This window comes from Lepidochelys olivacea (genome assembly GCF_965140295.1).
Source record: "Lepidochelys olivacea isolate rLepOli2 genome assembly, chromosome: 11".
NCBI lineage: Eukaryota > Metazoa > Chordata > Testudines > Cheloniidae > Lepidochelys > Lepidochelys olivacea.
The window spans coordinates 8,610,170-8,631,171 of NC_140421.1; positions in this window are offsets into that span (position 1 = coordinate 8,610,170).

Consider the following 21,002-nt stretch of genomic DNA (forward strand, 5'->3'; position numbering starts at 1 on the left):
TCAGTGGGCTTCGGCTTAGGCCTTGTAAATGCTACATATTATTATTCAGTCCTGCTGGTGCACTGAGGTTCTGGAGCTGGAAATCCATGCTCCTTCCTCATTTAAAATATTCTAACAGAAGTAAAAACTAAGTTCCCTACATGGAACTCCTACTGGTGTTAATGAGCGTTCTGTGAAAGGCATGTCACAATATGGTGCACCAACAACACACGATGGTTCGACTTTGCACACTGCATTTCCACTGGTAATAGATAATTGCTCAGAAATCATCCAAGACTCACCTGCTTTGCTTTGTCACTTGTGAGAGAGGAGAAGTCAGAACTGGAAATTAACAATGTATTTGTTGTATAGTCTGTTCACACAGTAATAACATATGAAAATGAAAGTCAGTACAGACAGATCATGAAAAACAAGGGTTAAACTTTATATTCTTTGCCACAACTGGCTACAGATCTATAATATTAGTTAAAAAAAAAAAAGCACAGTTGTGCCTAAGTACTGAGGATTTAGGCTTGGATTTTGCAAAGGTGCCAACGGGAATAAGGTACCCAATTCCCCTACGGTCCTTTGAAAATCCCAGTTTTTATGCTTAATGAATTTATTATTCTTAAAACTATCTTACATTTGGACAGTGACTTTCTGCTCAAAAGATTGTGAAGCACTTTACAAAATATTTCAAGATTCTTTCATAAAGCAAAAGATTTTTCTCTGAGAGCAGTTTCTGCTTTCACTAACGGTGTCAGCTTGGAGTAATTCCGCTGATACACTCTAGTGCAAATAAGCACAGATTCTCTCTCTCTCTCTCTCTATATATATATACTCTGTACACCATTAAAATGCATCCACCCTTTTGGTTTGGAATCAGCAACTGCTTAACTGAGTACAACAACTTTACACATCAGTTTAGAACTAAGCAGTGAAGGTTGAATATACAGGGGCTATTTACTTACATGCCTTGGTGTTTCGCCAGGAACTAGCACCTGCCTCTTGTGCAAAGTACCACAGGATCTTTAATTATCTTGAGTGGTCAAGATCTCTATTCAAACGATGGATTTCCCTGGTCTCTCACAATTGTAGCAACCACTTTTACTTCAGTATAACTCTATTGATTTCAGTGGAGTTATTCCTGAGTTGTGCCAGAATAGGTGAAAACAGAATTAGGCTCTATCATGGTCTTCGGGTGTAGCTTTTGGAATAACTTTTAGTAAGCTATTGTGTATTTCAGTAATTACCACAATTAAATGAAATTACATAATTGGTGTGATTACTTGGACTCACATAACCACTCTGTGTAACATGCCATATTTTAAAATCTTTGTGAGACATGAGCTGTAGCCTGTTTTTTTTTCAATATCAAATCGAGGGCCTGATCACATGCACAGGACTCCTGTTGTCTTCAATAGAATGTCTGTGTGCAGAGGGCTTGCAGGCTCAATCTTACATATTTCTTATTTTACTCTGGTTTCGCCACTTCTATCCAGCAAGAACCCTCTTTGAATGTACCCAGTTGCCACTGGGATTCCCTTTGCAAAGTGATGAGCTAAAGCTTTATGGTGTCATGGCAAACACAAGCAGCAGTGGCTGAGAACTCTGTGGCGCCATCAAAATCCTGATGTATGCACACGGCAGCCTTATATTAAAGCTGATTTCCTGTGTTTTGTTGTCTATATTTTATCCACCGCTCAAAATTTAAAGGCAAAACATCAATCTGATTCATAGACTAAGGCTAAATCTCTACTGGAATTGGAGTTGTGACAGCAGCTCCGGTAAGCATAGCTGTGCTAGCTTTAATCTAGCTGGCACAGCTAAAAATAGCAGTAAAGATGCAGTGGCATGGGCTCCAGTGTGGGGTGTATAATGGGAGTTAGGTACCTAAATACTTTTCAGGGTCTGGGCCCTGGTGACTGGTGGTAAGAGTGTATGCTTTGTAGTTGTAGGGTTGAATCCTGCAATGAGCTCAGTGGGGGTACAGGGGTCTGCCCATGCAGGATTAGGGCACAGCTGTTATTGTGAAGTATTTGTATGATGGTAGTGTCAACAGGCTCAAGCAGAGATCAGGGCCCCGTTGTGCTAGGCACTGCACATACTCATGGTAAGAATCATAGAATCATAGAATATCAGGGTTGGAAGGGACCCCAGAAGGTCATCTAGTCCAACCCCCTGCTCAAAGCAGGACCAATTCCCAGTTAAATCATCCCTGCCCTGAAATGTTTACAATCTAAATACATAAACACAGACGACAGGTAGAATGGGAAATTGGTGCACAGATAGGCAATGTGACTTCCTTTGGCTCACACAGACTAGCAGAACATCTGGGACAACAGCCCAGAGCTTCAAAGTCTCAGTCCTGTTCTATGTGGCCTGAAGCATGCTGCATCTCCCAATTAAGGGCTCACTCCTGCAAGGCGCTGAGCACCTCACGGAAGTTCAGGATGCTTTATGCCTTGCACAGCCCAGCCCCAATTGAAACAATGTAATGTAAAAATACATCTATGACCCATGTATGCTTCACAGGCAGACTTTATAAATAATTATAATACTGTAATGCCACAGTAAGATACACTGATTCAAGGCTTTTCTTAGCAACTGTCCGGTCCCAACTGCCTCGTCTTACTGTAGGGCTTCCCTCTTTTCCCCAGCATGCCTTTCTGAGGAATAGGCTTTTTAAATCTGGCAGGATGAGGCAGCTGCAGCCCTAAAATGGCCATTTTGTAATTAGCTGCTGCTGGCTGCACATTTCTTGCTTCCTTCCAGCTGGTAAGTAGCCTTGCCCCTAGGTTTTATTTTCTGGTTCTGAGGAGAATTGTCCAACACCATAGTGCAGCAAAATGTGTTATAAAGTGCTATGAAGGTGACTAATTCATTAGAGGGAAAAGAAGATACTGCAGAAAAGCAAACTTATACATATGCCTAAGAAAGCCAGCACCTTGTGTAGAACTTACATCAGTCAGATGGGCCCAATCTTGCATCCTGTTAGCATTTTTCCTAAGTAGAGAGTGCAGGTTTGAGCTCATTGCCTGTGAGTTTTGTTTCATTGGTATCTGTGGCAATGTGCTAATCCTTCCCCATTTCAGGGAGCAGTGTTTACGCTGAGCACAGAATCAGGGCAGTTAAGACTATGTTCACTTAGTGCCAAGAAACTAATTGCTTCAGGGGCTCATTATATCCCAGGTCAGGTATGGGGTAAGGGGGAGTTTTGAGACTGGTGGGGCAACATGGGAGGAATGGTGTAAGGGACAGTGGAGCCTGAACTGCATAGCTCAACTAGTCATTCCCTCCAGGAGCAGTGATACAGGAATCATAAGTGTTACCTGCAGCCCAGGGGGTGGCTCTCTCATCCCTGTGGTATGGCAGTAGAAATGGATTCTTGACCCCCTTATGCCATGAACCGCTCCTCAGCAGCCCCCCTACCCGCTGTTACTCAGACTGCATATTGTAACCATGTTTTAATCCTCTCCAGCTAATCTTTGGATTGGATTTTTTTTCCAGAGGTGCCGTGCACCCAAAGCTCCCCCAACTCTAGTTGGGCAGGGCCGTGGGCGCTCAGCATTTCTGTAAATCCAGGCCTTGGGATTCCAGTGTCATGTGAAGGCAAAGCAAACAACTCTTATCACTACTAATGGGAGTTATGTATGTGCAGTTCAGGTCCATTGGAGTGAATCATCTCCAGTAATAATATTTTGTAAAACCCTGTAATTTATGAGGTGGTTAATAATGACTCATGAGAATCTGTGTTTGTATTTTAGATGGGTGTGGGTTTGTGCATTTTGCTTGATCTTCACTTCAGTTGTTCTAGATGGTGTTTGTGTATATAAACACACACACAACACATATACATAAATTAGTTAATGTTTATAGAGACAGTACCTTGAAGAGTGTATGGTTCTCTATAAGAACAAAGTATATTGTATGCTGTGGTAGCCATCATATGACCTTCTCTTCAGTGACAATATTATAATAGGTTTTGCACAAGGGGGCATTTCTTGGCTCTTGAGTACTCCCCTGTAACACTATATATATATATAATGTGTACGTGCCCATAAAATAGCTAAAGAGACGGCAATGGGATGAATTTTCAAGTGTGGCTGAGCTCCAGTCAGCTCAGCACCCAAAGAGGAAGGCAAACCACCTTTGCTTATCCCTCATTTTATGATGAGTCAGGGTCTGGTTTAGTCTCTAGGACAGAGTAGAGCAACCCCAAGGCTGTACTATATTCTCTCTAGGTGCCTATAATCCCAAGGGGCTGTTGCAATGACTGAGAATATCAAGAGTACAGTGGTGCTTTGGCCTCACAACCTCTTACCTAGTCATGTTTCCGATGCCAGGGGATGCTGGTAAGGTTGACACCTGGCTGGTTTTTAACTGTCCAGGGTGGGATTTTGTAGTGCTTTGCTAGTTGCTGGTGAAAATGTGCCATTTGTTTTCTTCCCTGCACCTACATTCCCTCTAAGCTGCACACACAAGCAGTGGCCACCATGCAGCAATCTTGTAATTACTGGTGTCTGCACATCCCTCCCTCGTCATGTGGCTGGGATGGCATGCAGGCATTTTACACCCATTTTGTACAATTGTACATGACTGCACAAGGTGCAAGATATTGGAGAACAAGGCCTGTAATATTTTCGGGCAGTTTCAGAGGCTGCAGCTCCATTATCCTCAATTGAGTGGCACCCAGTTAAACCAGGTGTGAATTTATCCCATTAGCTTGAAGGCAAGAATCCTATTTTAAATCAGTCAGCACGAGGGTTCCTTGTATTATGTTCCTTTATGTCTACATCTCCAGAGATAAGCTGCTGTTGGTCTATTCTGTAATATCTTTTAATATCTTTAAGGCCTGGCTTGACAAAGCCCTGGCTGGGATGGTTTAATTAGTGTTAGTCCTGCTTTGAGCAGGGGATTGGACTAGATGACCTCCTGAGGTCTCTTCAAACCCTAATATTCTATGATTCTATGATGTCCATGGCATTGGGTATTATGAATCATGCCACAATAGTGGTCTGGTTACAAGAGTATTAGAATAGCCATATCATTTCACTATACCAACATGCTTGTCTCTTTCTATTATTAACTCATGTTTTGGGGTGCTTATACCCATACTCCAGTCCTTAACATTCTCATTGGGCTAGAAATTGGCATGAGAAGACTGGGTCCACAAAAGCTTTTCAAAATCAGAATCTGGCAATTAAATCCATTTGGTTATCTCTGAGTAGGAAAGAATGCTCCCATCCCCCCCAAGTAAAATAAAAAAAATCTTTATTTTGCAGGCAATAGATAGTAATACGAACTAATCACTTCAGCAATACACAGAAATGAAATGCAAATCCTAGAGTTGCATGGTTTTTAAAAATGAGTTTTTAAGAAAGTTGGTTGAATATTTTTTCTAACTTCAGTGATATATGGAATTTTTGACAAAAAATGAAATATTCTCCCTTTACCCCTCCAAAAGGCAATCCCTCCACTTTTGTTTGTCATTAGCCAACTCTAGTTAGTTTTAGGGCCTGCCACTGGCACCTTAAGGAACATCTTCCATAAATCCACAGATCTTCTAAGATACTTGTGCATCTTGGTGATCTACAGGAAAGAACGGGCATCTATTCTAATGACCCATGGCTCAGCACTTCTGCCTAATCCCACTTCTGCAGGAGCTGGTGCCTTTGGTTCAGGGGTCTTCTACTCTGCAGAGAGAGAGGCAGTTTGGGGAAGGAAGTCCCCATCTGAACCCCTTCCCACCTGCAGACATGAGCTCATGGAGGCCCTGTGGGGGGGAGGGCTTTAGTCTGTAAGCGATTTAGGCAGTGACCTTGTATGATCAGTTGCTTTTGTCTGATCAGTTTAGCTCCTAGCATGTGTTGGGTGTTATATAAGAATAATAACAACAACGTAAAGTTGTCTTTCTGGTAGTATAAGGATGATTTGAACACAAGTTTGTTACTTGTACATTTTATGCTAGTATGTACAGCGGCCATAGGTGCTCTGAGTAAATCTTGCCATGATTGACAGAAACAGCTTTAAAATCAAAACAAAACAGATCAGGAAGGTAGGAAGAGCTGATAAAGCCTCCAGTGTCAAGAGTCTACATGTTGAAACATTCTCTAATTATATATGTATCCAATCTAGTTAATACTACAGAGCTTGCAATTCCCCCCCCCCCGCATAATTAGGGGTTATGAAAATATCTAAACAGCAATACTACGGTTCCTAAATATAGCACCGTTCTTTCTGAAGTGCTTTATGCAGTTTAAGAGCCATGGGCTAAATTCACAGCTGGTGTATGGTGGTGCAACTCTACTGATTTCAGTGGAATTGTGCCCATTTCACCAGTGATGAATCTGGATATAAGTAGTTTGAGTCTTCTCTTTCTTGAGGTTTTCTACTGCTGCTCATCGCTGTAGGTTGGCAGTAGCAAGCTCTATGGCTCCTCTGCCTTCTCAGATTATAGAAAGTGCTGCTTGGGCTGCATTTGTTGATGTTTTGTTTATTCTGGTGGTGGAGAGAAAGGAATGGTTGATCCTGTGAGTATCATCTTGGGTATGGTGGAAAAGCTTTATCAAATAGGAAGGTTTTGCAGGTTTCTTAGCATGGGCAAATTGTGGATCCATCTAATCTCTGCTGGAAGTTCATTCCACAGACAGATCCTCTTGATTGAGAATGCTTTGTGTTTCATTCTGGTCTGCTTTGACCTGGGCTTTGTGAGCTGCATTTGTGTGTCTGCACATTTGGGCTTTGTGTGTCTCAGAGGAATGCAGTTGGCTTGGTGGTTCAGAGATAGAGATGGGGTTTCTAGTGTTGCTGGGACCTAATTTATTTTGCCCATCTGGTCCCTTCACTCACTGAAGTGCAGTCACCAGGATGAAACAGCTGCCCTGCAAAATAGTTTAGAACTAGAAGTAAGAACCACTGTATCCATTGGAAACCGCTGCCGAGTGGAATGTATTTACCCAAACTGGAATTTGGCCAAGATGCTGGGGTTAATAGGCTGTCCTGCTTGTAAAGTACCCTAGGAACTTCAATTACCAGAAGATAAGAAGGATGGTCCAGTGGTTAGGGCAGTAGCCTGAGACTTTGGAGACCTGGACTCAATTCCTTGTTCTGTTAAAGACTTCCTGTGGGACCATGGCTCAAATCACATAGTTTCTCTGCCTCTTTGTACCATCTGTGAAATAGGGATAATGGTAACCCTCAGGGGTGGTGAAAATAAATATTGTATTGAAGATAAATACATTACAGGTTGAGCGCCACTCAAATACTATGGTAATGGGGGGTCATATAAGACCTAAATTAGATAGAAGTGGTTTAATGTTTCATCCAAAAGATGGCAACTCTAGTAGCACAGTGCCCTCTAATAACACCAGGCTGGTCTAACTCATGGCTCTGTATGTGTTTCATGTGCCTGATCTGCAGCTTCTAACTAGGGGATCTAGGGCCAGATTTTTAAAGGTATTTAGGTGCCTAACCTCCATGGAAATTGATGGAAATTCGGTGTCTAAGTACCTTTAGAAACATGGCCCTTAGTCTCATCCTCTTGTCCCTGGAAGTCCTAGAAGCACAAGATGATGGTGGTTTTACACTGGGACATTAGTTCAATACTGATGCAGTGGACAGGCTGCCACCTACTGATAACCAACCTCACTTCCTGTAATAGCTTGGAGTTTCCCTAGAGGTCTCTTATCCAAAGACTAACAAGGCAGCTGCTTGCTAGATTTAGAGATCCAAAAGGAACTACTGCATAGGGTGATAAACCATTACCAGGAAAAGGAGCTAATGATACTGAGTGACCCTACTACAACTAGAAGAGAAAAATAATCTCTCCTCTTCCTATAAAATCTGATTGTTGATATTTCAGTGCAGGCATAACAGGGAATTAATGAATGAATTAATCAGCATTTGCCCACTAAGGTGAACTGAGGATAGAACATCAGTCCAGATATCCAGGCTTAGCCCTGAATTTCCTGGATTTTATGAGTTTAAGCCTGACTCTGAACAGGTTTTAAGGGCATTTTCTTGATGGATTAGTAGAGCCTATGTTTGGACAATCCCATCCCCTGTAGCTATGGGACTGTACAAAGCCCTACTTTTACTATTTGTATCTGTTTCTAAATCCTGTTATCCATTTTCCTCTGAATCAAAAAGCTTTTAAACTGGAATTAGAGTAGGGTACATAGCAGGAAGGGAGAGTACATTTCTGGAAAGACTCAACAGCGTTTCATAGACCATGCTGAAACTCTCTCTCTCTCACACTCAAATGTGTTCTGCAGTACTGATGGATCGTCATCTGTATTTCTCTTTCTCTGTTATTTTAACTAGGGGTATTCGGCTGAAACAGGAATGTGTACAACACTGCCCGGTGAAGAGAATGGACTTAAATGGCCCTCTAGGTCTTTTCCATCTCTGGGTTCTATGATTCTGAGTTTCTTGAATCAGAATATGTCCCCTGCTTCTATGACTGAAGGGAATCTAGACCTGGCCTATTGGGCGGTGGTTGATGAGTGCCATCTCTGTACCAGCATCTTCCGTTGAAGCTCAGCAATTTGCAATGAACGGTTTATCTAATGAATTTAAAATTTCCATTTGAGGGTCCTCATGTTAGGAGTGCCCGTGGGCTCACCTGGTTAAGGCAACAGAACCCATTCCATGGGATGTACAAAACCAACATTTTAAATACTTGCAGCAAAACATTTGCTGATCAAACTGTAGGAATTTGTCAAATAAATACGATGAATGAAGAGGAATCGCAATCTGCCCATGAGCAGAAAAGGAGGTAGAAGTCCTCAGATATATAATTTTGTGAATTATTTGCTTCACTCTGTCCTCAAGGAATGTGGAGGGATACCCATTGCTTGGCAGGTCAAAATGCTAGTGACTTCAACAACAATATTCCAACGGCAGGGAAAGGAATTAGATGATTTGGCAGGTCTTGGGCCACTCTAGATTCCATATCACAGGAAGGGAGTTTTGCTCTATTTTTGGTTCTTTATATGGTTCTCATTAGTGTGGTATCTGAGCACCACACAATCTCTAATGTAATTATCCTCACAACACCTGTGTGAGGTAGAGAAGTATGGTTATCCCTGTTTTACAGAAGGGGAACTGAGGCACAGAGAGGCTAAGTGACTTGCCCAAGGTCACACGGAGTCTGGCAGAGCAGGGAATTGTATCCAGATCTCCCAAGTCCCAGGCTAACACTAACCACTGGATCATCCTTCCTCTCTATAATATGATCTCAGACAAGGAATAATCATGAGCAGGTGCAGGAGCAGGTGAACTCTTAAGTCAGATAGATCCAGTTTTCATGCAAATATCCCTAGTCTTAAATCAAGAAATCCACTCACATCCCTGAAAACATACAATGCATTGTATGAGCAGAATTATTTCAGAGGCTTTTCAGCACTGTTAGGCATTGGCAGCTCTTTAAGGGCTGAATCCTGCCTTTCTTAGTTATGTGGCTGACTTAAGGGGGACTCACAGGAGTAAACTTAGCAAGGTCTGATCTTTGAAGGAGGCTGGGACTTTTGCCATTGATTTCAATGGGAGTGGAAATGAGCCTGTAGTACTATGCTTACAAAATTCAGCTCACTGGCCTCTGATAAATTTTCCCCTGAACACCTCCAGTGCAACCCCCTGTGCTGTGCTGAAGGGAATTTTTGATCTTGAAAGATTAATAATTAAAACCCTCGTAATTTCTTTATCTGGGCAATGACCTTTAGGCAAATTTGATGGTTGGGGTTTTGTTTCTGAGTGAGACATGGGCGTGTGATGGGGATTTTACGCCATCTAATTTTAAATGCTGCCAAGGTTTTGTGGGGATCTGGACATGAGGTCAGAAAAACCTACTCCACAGTCTCTCTCAATTCTATTTCTAAGCAGAGTCCCATATAGTTAGGTGAAGCTGAAGCTTGAAAATCAACCAGGGGAAACTCAGCACTCTAAAAGCTTCCTTGTTTACTACACCACTATATTCATACAGGCCAAGATTTTAAAAAACGCAGCACAACATAAGGACCCCAAGTGCATATTTAGCCACCTAAATAAGTGGGCTGATTTTCAAAAGTGCTGAGTACTCAGTAGCTCACGTTGACTTCAGTGGGAGCAGGAATCAAGCCCTGTGATAGAACTGACCTGTGATAGAACTGATAGAACTGACCTGTCCTTTCAAAGGTTTCCCATTTCTGTTTTGACAAAATTGTACATACAGCCCACTGTACCTATGGTGTGGTTACTGAACTCCCATGAGGGGTCTGCCAGTGGAGGCCAGCTTTAAATTCTGGCTGAAGGTCTATAGATTCTAGATAGCCTAGACCAGATGTGCTGGTGCAAAGTATTTCCCCACATCAGACATGGAAAATGGCTCCTTTACTGTAAAAGTAGGTCTTAGAGAGAAGCTCAAGTTAGCTTTATATTGGGCAAAAGCCTGTAGAGGTGGAGTAGGTGCCTTTGATAAAGTCCTCCTGCAGACTTCAATATATTTCTGCATAAAGTTCAAGTCTGAAACAGAGTGGCAGAAACCTGGTGGATACTGATGACAAACTCATAAAGAGCAAGTTTATTTGCAGACCATCTGAAAGAAATCAGATATATCTATGCAATGCTGGTGCCAAGATGTCCCAGACAAAAAGGCCAGTGTTGCAGAGAGCAGTTAAATAACCTAGGGTGCAAAGTGGGGGTCTTGAGGACTCCCACTAGAACACAAGTGCACAGGACAAGTTCAAGCCATTAGACCACTCACTGTTTCAACAGTGTTGCTTAGCTTTCCTGGACTCTGTAATTACCTTTTTGCCACATCACTCAGGATAACGTAGAAATATTACAGCCATTCCCCATGAACTTGAAGCACTGGTGCTTGTGCAGGGAAGAAAAAAAAAAAAACTATGTAGGGGCTAAAAGAGAGGGGGCCTGATTCTAATCCCATTTATACTAGTCTTCCACTGGTTCTGACTCAACTGGAATTACTCCTGTCTGTCACCAATGTAACGAGAACCAAGCCTAATATGAGAAAAAAGAAAAGGAGTACTTGTGGCACCTTAGAGCTCATGAAAGCTTATGCTCAAATAAATTTGTTAGTCTCTAAGGTGCCACAAGTACTGAGCTGTAGCTCACGAAAGCTTATGCTCAAATATATTTGTTAGTTTCTAAGGTGCCACAAGTACTCCTTTTCTTTTTGCGAATACAGACTAACACGGCTGCTACTCTGAAACTTAATATGAGAGAAACTATGTGCTTTGACTGCCTAAAAAGAGGGAAAAGGGATTATCTTGATAGTGGATAATCTGATGGTAGAAAGAGTATGGTAAAGGCAATGCAATTCACGATGATTATTTCCAATACAGTGAAAATCCAAAGTATCATGGAAAAGAAATACTCAGATGGGATGAAAGCTTTTGTATGTATAATTAGGGCAATATGTATTTGAGCAGCCTCTCCCCATAGGCATGTTATTGCATAATTGACTACTACTGTTTTTTTTTTATACCTTCCTCTAAAGAATCTGCTACAGGCCACTATTGGAGATAGGATTCCAAGCTAGAGTGTCTGTTGTTCTGATGGCATACGGCTGTTCTTATTTTTCTGAAGGAATGAGGAAAACTGGCATCAATTGGAGGAGTTCGGGGAAGACAGATTAGGGAGGATGGTTGCATGTGTAATTCCAAGATAGCAGTCTGACACGTTACAGTTCAAAAGCTGCCATCAGGCGGTAGAAATGGCTAAGAGTCAGGACTTGGACACTGAGCATTTAACCCTTACTGTGCCTTAGTTTTTCCATCTCTAAAATGGGAATAATCAGATTTACTTCTCTCCCAGGGGTGTCGGAAGGTTTAATTCATTCACTCGCTTTCAGATCTTTGGTTGAAGGAGCTACAGGAGAGCAAAATGAAGAAAGTTTGAAGTTATGAATGCTAAAAAAAACCCCAACACCCTCACACCAAACCTGGTTTAATTGATTAGAGAACTGACTGTGTTCCTGCTGGCAAACACCAGAGCCTGACAAAGCTTCTGTATTGGAGACTTACAGAAACCACAGCAATGATAAAGAAATCTGCTAATGTTTACTTAAGGCCCACACAGGGGGCTACGAATTGCACAAGAATGGAAAGTTACTCTCAAGCTCAGGAGCAATTTGGGGAGGGAATATTACATGTGCCCCTCCAATATTCCCAGTAATGTTTAGCACTTAATAATTAGCACTTGCCTAGTATCTTGAGGGTAAGGAGAGTCTTGTGATTGAAGGACTGGGCCTGAAAGATACCTTTCAAGATAGATACCTTTCAGTTCAAGTACCTGCTCTTACATAGACTTCCTGTGTGATGATGGGCAAGACACTTAATTTCTTTGTGTCTCGGTTCTCCAGTAAAATGGGGATACTACTACAGTAGAACCTCAGAGCAGGGCTGTCGATTAATCTCAGTTAACTCATGTGATTAACTCAAAAAATTAATGACGGTTAATTGCAGTTTTAATTGCACTGTTAAACAATAGAATACTAACCGAAATTTATTAAATATTTTTGGATGTTTTCTATCTTTTCATATATATTGTATTCTGTGTTTTAATTTAAATCAAAGTGTATATTTTTTATTATAAATATTTGCACTGTAAAAATGATAAACAAAAGAAATAGTATTTTTCAATTCACCTCATACAAGTACTGTAGTTCAATCTCTTTATTGTGAAAGTGTAACTTGCAAATGTAGATTTTTTTGTTACATAACTGCACTCAAAAAGAAAACTATGTAAAACTTCAGAGCTTACAAGTCCACTCAGTCTTACTTCTTGTTCAGCCAATCGATAAGACAAACAAGTAATACTGCCCTCTTTATGTACAATGTCACCAGAAAGTGAGAACAAGCGTTCACATGGCACTTCTGTAACCGGCATTGCAAGGTATTTACATGCCAGATATGCTAAACTTTCGTATGCCACTTCATGCTTCAGCCACCATTCCAGAGGACATGCTTCCATGCTGATGACGCTTGTTTAAAAAAAAATGCTTTCATTAAATTTGTGACAGAACTCCTTGGGGGACAACTGTATGTCCCCTGCTCTGTTTTACCCACATTCTCCCATATATTTCATGTTGTAGCAGTCTCAGATGATGACCAAGCCCATGTTGTTTGATTTAAGAACACTTTCACTGCATTTTTGACAAAACGCAAAGAAGGTACCAAAGTGAGATTTCTAAAGATAGCTACAGCACTGGACCCAAGGTTTAAGAACCTGAAGTACCTTCCAAAATCAGAGAGGGACGAGGTGTGGAGCATGCTTTCAGAAGTCTTAAAAGAGCAACACTCCGATGCAGAAACTACAGAACCTGAACCACCTAAATATCAGTCACCCAGGTGAAGTGACAAGGCCCTGAGCCCAGGATGAGGGGTCTGCAAGCTGCCTTCTCATGGACAGGCCACGGGGATGCACTCAGGGCTGGGCCAGTGGCTGCAGGCGCCTCCAGAGTGCAGGGTAAGGCTGCTAGGCCCATCTCCATGGCGACAGCTACAGTGTGGCTCAAGGACCAAACCATGCAGTTGATGGGCTCCCTTCACAGGGCTCACAGGATACCCCGGGCAGGGAGCAAGTTCTGGGCCTTGGAACAGTCTGACCCCTCCCCACCCTGGCCCCTTGCTCTGGGGACCAGCCCCACCGTGCCCTGATTGCCCCAGCCCTACACCATCGCTATGGGGACCAATCCCTTCCCCTCCTGGCCCCTTGCTCTGGGTACTGACCCCCCCACTGTGCCCTGATTGCCCTGGCCCCTCACTACGGGGACCGACCCCTCCCAGCCCCCTGCTCCGGGGCCTGACCCCCGCTGTGCCCTGATTGGACAGGCAGGCAGGCTCCGCGTCAGCTCCTCCCATCCTGGCTCTGCAGGTGAGTCCCAGAAGAGGGGGGAGTCTGAGAGGGGGCGGGTGGAGAGCAAGGAACAGAGGGAAGGCGGAGAGGACTGAGTGGGGGGCGGGGCCTCAGTGGAAGAGGTGGGGGAGGGGCAGGTCTTGGGGCAGAGGCAGGATGGGGGCAGGGCAAGGGTGTTCAGTTTTTAGCAATGAGAAAGTTGGCAACCCTACATATAGTACAACGGGGCCTCGTTATTGGTTCAGACTTCCGGGTGGTGGTGTAATACAAATAATAAATACCTTCCCTCCAAATGTCTTCCTTAGCTGTGTTTCAGAGTAGCAGCCGTGTTGGTCTTTATCCACAAAAAGAAAAGGAGTACTTGTGGCACCTTGACAAGAACGTGGGAGGAATAGTGGGGGTGGGGGAAAATAAACATGGGGAAATAGTTTTAGGCTTGGATAAAGACTAGGAGTGGATGTGTCATTACACAAAGTAAAACTATTTCCCCATGTTTATTTCCCCCCCACCACCGCACTGTTCCTCACACGTTCTTGTCAACTGCTGGAAATGGCCCACCTTGATTATCACTGCAAAAGCTTTTTTCCCCCCCGCTCTCCTGCTGGTAATAGCTCACCTTACCTAATCACTCTTGTTACAGTGTGTATGGTAACACCCATTGTTTCATGTTCTCTGTGTATCTAAATCTCCCCATTGTATTTTCCACTGCATGCATCTGATGAAGTGAGCTGTAGCTCACGAAAGCTTATGCTCAAATAAAATTGTTAGTCTCTAAGGTGCCACAAGTACTCCTTTTCTTTTTCCTTCGCTGTGTAACTCCTAAGGTTAGCAGGAGTGGGATTCTATCTGGCAGATCTCCTATGATATGTAGGAGAAATCAGACGGATGGTGTCTAGCGAGATCGCTTCAGATTCAGGAATTTACATGTGCTTTTTTGCAAATCTGTACAACGTCACAGTCCTGGAAAGTGAAACTACTTTCTACTTTGTTCAATCTTTTTTCTTTTTTAAAAATAACCTGGTAATTCCATAGGGAAAAAATTGAATTAGCAGAATATTAAGGTTGCACAGTTAAATACTCAAAATTTTAGGAGATTGGGGGATCAAATTACTAAAATGTTATCAATTTTTTCTCAATTTCCTTTTTCTGAATTACAAAATTTTGTCAAATTTTGAAATTTGAAAAAATGTTGACCTAATCCCAATATTAGTTAATTAACATTTATATAGTGCCAAAGGTGTGCTAAATGCTTTATTGACGCGTATAAAGACAAAGGGTGAAAATCCCAGCCCTATTGAAGTCAATAGCAAAACTCCCACTGACTTCAGTGAGATCAGGTTTTCAGCCACGCTCCCTTCCAAAAAACTTACAGTCAACATGCAGATGAAGCATGGGGAATGGGATGCAACCAAAAACAAAGTGATTGAGTGGTAAAATCCAGCATGGAGTTTGTTAGTTACATAATTTTTGTTTTGAGTTTCTATTTTATCTTCTCTCTCCTCTGGTGTATTTTGTGAACCCTTTTTTGAGAGCAGAGCTATGGTAGGGATTATAGGAGGGAGAGAAGCAGTAGCAGAATCAAGTCAGGGAAAGAGTTCAGAATGGCGGTGGTCGTGATTATTTAATTGTATTAACATAGAGAACAGAGGACTCAGCTGAGGTCAGGGCCCCTGTACGTAGAATCATAGAAACGTAGGGTGAGAAGCGACTTCAAGAGGTCCTCTAGTTCAGCCCCCTACACAGAGAAAGAGCTTAAAATTTGACTAGATAAGGTAGATAAAGAGTGAGAGAAAGGAAGTAATATTAGCCCCATTTTCAAGATGGGGAACTGAGGCACAGAGAAATGAAGTGACTTTCTCAAAATCACAGGGTTTTTCATTGGGAGAAAGTTGCACCACTTTAACTGGAGGTGTGACTTAAAAAAATCAGTGCAAAAGACTGTGTGAACAGTCTTATTTCAGTTTAAATCAGATTTATTTCAGTTTTGCTGAACTGAGCTGGAACTGGAAAAGAGTTTAAGCTACATTTAAAAAAAAAAAGCCTGATTTAAACCAAAATAAGACCCCCACAGAGCCTCTTGCAGTAGTTTTAAAAACTGATTTAAGTTAAGTAATGCAACTTTTGCATGTAAGCAGAGGTGTGAGTGAGAACTGGCTCCAGATCTCCTGAGTCCCACTCCAGTATTTTAACCACAACCCCTTCTTTTATAATTGTGGAAACATGGGAGTAAATGTGGAGTCAACAGTGGGAGAAGGACACAGTGTAGTATCACTATAGGAAGAGGATGCCTTTTGGACCATTACAATAGAATACTGCAGAACATCTGGTTGAGGGCAAAACAACAGTAGAGCGGCAGGCAGGAGCTAAAAGTGAACCTTGAAACAAGGAGTTCAGTTTAATGTGATGCAGAGCGCTGATGCAGCATTGTAGAATAGGCCTTGAAATTCTCATACAGCATGTGCTTTGGGAAACTGAACTTCTAAAGTGGAAGCCAGGCCATGTGTCTATTTCATCTCCATTGGACTCAACCACTTCATTCAGGTGATATAAATGATATTGTCACATACCTCCACAGAGTGTGTACTCTGTGATGTGCACGACACAAATTCAGGGCACTGAAAATGTTTACATTCCTAGAATATAAAACCTCCCATAATGGGACAATTTCCATCCCTCTACCTTCCCATTCCTGGACTCTAATGGTTGGGCCCTGCCTTGAAAAGGCTGACCAAAGAATCTTTTTAGTTGCATTTGTGTTTTTTCTTGATCAGCTTTTTAGTGCTTCCATCCCAGACTCAGAACCCACTAGTATAAAGGGAGGGAGCCCTTCATTCTATGCTGGAAGACAGGAATGCTGGTTTTACCAGTTGTTGCCTCAGTTTCCAGGAGATGGAGAGTCCATTTTCCTTCCTTTAGCAGCTGCTCCACTGCTGGGAACGTTTGAAAAATCTAAACCGGCAGGGGGAAATAAAATGTGCTGTAAAGGTTTAATCAGACACAAACTCTGCATCCCTGAAAATGTTGTCCATTCAAAGCTGTGCAGTAATGGTACCAGACAGTGCAGCGTACTTGGTGTCAGTAGTATATTTTTCATTAGGAGTCAGTCCCTGCTGGATTGAAGGAAATATGAGTTAAGGGCTGAAAGCAAAACTGGTTTTGCTTGCTGGCCAGCACAGATGAGAATAGAAAGGCAGAGCTGTACTGTTCATGCAGATAAATCTCTATCTTTGTCTTCTGCTTAATTTAATTTTTATCCTCAGTTCTGGTGAGGTTGGAAGGGGGAAAGACCAATGTTCTCTTTTAGCAGTACTGTGTTCATTGGGAGCCATCACTCTAACTTGGGTGAGTTAACTCTCATGTAGGATGGTCTTTACTGACTTCCTGTTCTGGTGAATATTGATGTTTATTTTTTTCTCTGTCAATATTTATCACCTGTTTGAATACATCTTGATATTCAAGTCAGTATCTTATTATGACCATTCTATGCGAGAGTGGGTTGCAGAGAGGATGTGACTCATCGAAGATTGCACAGTGAGTCACTTAACCAACTGGGACTAGAACCCAGGAACCTGGATTCCAGGGCTCTACTCTTACTAATGCTGCTTAAATTTAAATTTAACAGAATTGTCAGGTTAGCCCCCATGTTCACAGGACTGGGCCTGTCACAAAGTAACCGACTAACCCACATTTTTCTCCTATGACAACAGCGATATTAACGGGCCACTTCATGTTGAACAGTCCTTTGGAATATGTGCTAATTACTTATGCCCTGAGACCCCCCTCTCGGCTGGGCAGAAGCCCCAACCCCCCACCCCGCTGCAAGGCAGAGATCCTGAGTTCCCCCAACAGTTTGATAGGTGGAGAATGGTAGGAGGATGGGGAGCTCTGCGAGCTGCACTTTAACTGTAAAAGAGCCACATGCAGCTTGCGAGCCACAGTTTGGTCACACTGGGTATAGATGCTTCTTACAGCAATGGGAGGGGTTCATACATAATTGTAGGAACTCCACCTCCCCAAGTAGCTAGGTTGATGGAAGCATTATTCTGTTGACCCAGCTGCATCAACACTGCAGGTTAGGTTGGCATAGTTATGGCGCTCAGGGATGCAGATTTTTCACACCCCGGAGCACCATAGCTATGTTGACCTAAGTTTAAAGTATAGACTAGGGCCTTAATATAGTTGGAATTTTCAAAGATGACTAGAGGATTTAGATGCCCAACTCCCATGAAAATTATGGAAGTTATATGCCTAAATTCTTAGTGGCTTTAAAAATCTCAGCCTATGTGTTTGTACAGTGCCTAGTGCAATGGAAGCTCAATCTTGATTGGAGTCTTAGGTGCTGCTGTTTTATAAAGAATGTTGGGGGAGAAATTCAAAGCTGCTGCCTAACTGCTCTCTCTCTGGGCCTTTGACTATCTGTCTCCCTTGATATGTTTTCCATGGCATGAACAACGGCCCTATCTGATGGGTGGAGGGGGGTGGTTAAAAAGTCCTGCTGGATATATTGAGACATAAGTATTCTGTTTTTGTCCCTTGTCCACTGTTGTTCTGTTTAGATAGAATGCTAGCAGCAAAATTATCTCTGTTATGTCTCTGCTGCAGCTCTGCTTGGATCTGGGTTTCAGACTGTCAGTATTTCCAAATGCTGTTTTAAGGTTAAGCTCCCCTTAGTTATGGATTGTTATAGCATTCAAGGTGCAAAACGCAAAACAGTGGGGGCTTGCATGCCTGGTAAGATATTAACTGGAGAAGACTTCAAGTGAAGGCGACCAGAAGTTAACATGATACACGAGAAAGAACTGCACTGAAAATGTTGAGAAATCATCACTTTTAAAAAATGGAACACCTGCAAACTGTTTCTGGCCAGCACAGATGAGGGGGGGGAAAGGAAGGAAAAAAACCACCAATCAAACTAAATTAGATAGTTGCAGAATTCAAAGGAATTTTCACAAGGAGCAAGATTAGATGGTATGTTTTTTCCTAATTCTCAGGGGGCATCTCCATCATGTGGCTTTTGATTCAGTACTGAAGATAGAGGTGCTATTGAGAAGAAAAAAACGTTATTGGTTTCTTTATATATGTCGAGTTGGCAATGACAGCCTCTAGGCACTGGAAAAATTGTAACAAATTTACGGCTGCCTAGGGCTTCGTTGCTGTCATTGTGCTACAGACTATAGCAGCTCAGAACATTCATGACTACAACAGGGATAGAACTCAGATCCTCCATTTTCAAAACTCTGCTATTTGAGCTTTAACTGTGTGAGGTTTATGATGCACATTGGAGCTGTTCTGCTTCCATAGAGAGCCAGGGTTTTTTTCCACCATATTCTTCAGTAAACAGGTGTTGGCCATGATAGAACTTATTTCAAGCATAGCCTCAGTCAGTCTACTGCTGGGTGAATGTCCTACTGTGGGATCTGTAAGGCTCTCTATGCTGGGTCAGATGTAATTGCATAGGTGTGGGAAAGGCTTGCAGTTTGCTTTTCCCTCTCTTGCTGGCTGTCCCAGCCATCGGTTTTCTCCATTTTGTGCTTAGTGCAGTTCATGTATTGCATTTCTTCTGATGTGGCTCAGTTCAGTGATTGTCCACTTTCTCACCCATTGCCAAGAGATTCTCCGCTGTAGCTTGATCTCTTGCTAGCCCCTGCTCATTGTTGTTATATATGGTTACGAGTGTAATCGAAGTGCATGGTACCGTATTTGCAAGCAAGAAGATACAGGGTGAAATCCTGGCCTTACTGAAGTCAGTGGCAAACTTCCCATCAGCTTCAATGGGGCCAAGATTTCACCCATGATTTTTGTCCCAAGTTGTTCAGAACCTAAACGTAATGGGGAACAATGAGAACATCAGAGACCATGTCACAGGGAGATCCTAATGCATTGGGGCTAAGGTCTAGCAATCTGTAGCTGTTCTATATGTTGAATTCCAGACCATGGCACTGAGGCTTTTAAACGTTATATTAAATAGTATAATTGGACTTCCTTTAGGAAAGTCAGGCCCTGGGAGAGAGCGGAACAGAGAGCAGGAGTGGAAAGCTAGCCAAGCAATGTGGGTTCTGAGGAGGGATTGGAAGGAAGGAGTTGGGGTACCCCGTCTGCTTAGAAAAAGGAGACCACTCCCCATGTACAGAGTAGCATGGGAAAAGTGGAGTTGTGTGGTGCAAGAGAGGCAGGGATCTGCAAAGAAGGAGAAGTAGGTAGAGTGGAGGAGTAAAGAGATCTAGGTGAAACAGAGCTGTGCACAGCCTTGCAGGTGAGAACACGTGGCCTGATATTCCACTGCCTTGTGTTGTCATTTACTCCCATGCAAAGTCTGTGTAAATCATTAGCATACTTTTGATATGGCAACAGTTTGCCCTCACTTTGTACAGGTGTAAATACAACACAAGGTGCAGGGCAGCGGAGAGTCAGGCTTAAGTACTATTAGCCCCATTTTACAGAAGGTAAATTGAGGCACAGAGAGCTTGTGGCTTCTTCAAGGTCAATGCAGAAAGTCTGGGGAGAGATGGTGGTAAAACTCTGATCTTCTGAGTCCCAGTCCAGGCCTTAACCACAACACCTTACTCTCTAGACTATCAAGCCATTAGGAGACATTTCTGGATATTCACCTGACATTTTAGTTTGGTTTATGTCACACTATTCCTTCTGGTTCTAGTCCTTCAGTGATCTCAATTCTTGTCTCTTCTGATGTACCTTCTAGAACTGGCTCAGGGATAGATTTTTGCTTTTTTTCCTTTTCCTTCACACACATCAAAAAGTGTTAACATTCCTAAGGGGACTGGAGATGGAGGCAACCTGGGGCCATCTGCACACCCCACATGGTGTCCTCATGGCTTTTCCCTCATTCCTTGACCTTGCCCCTTCTTGGGATGGCAACAGGTTTGAGTTAAGGTAAGTTCACACCTATTGGAGCTATTGTTTCAGCCTATTGTTTTAGGCTATCTGCATATTCAGATAGGTGCCAGATACACTTGGGTTGCATGTTCAAGCCATTCTCTGCATCCATGAAGGCTAGAAGCACTAAAAAGAAAGAAAGAAAACAGAGATTCTGATGTGTAATGGCATGAATCCTGGAGCTGGGGCCCTAGGCACAGGTTTATTATGCCTATGCATTAATCCAGGCATGGCTGAAGGTGGGAAGCCAGAGAAGTAGGAACAAAACA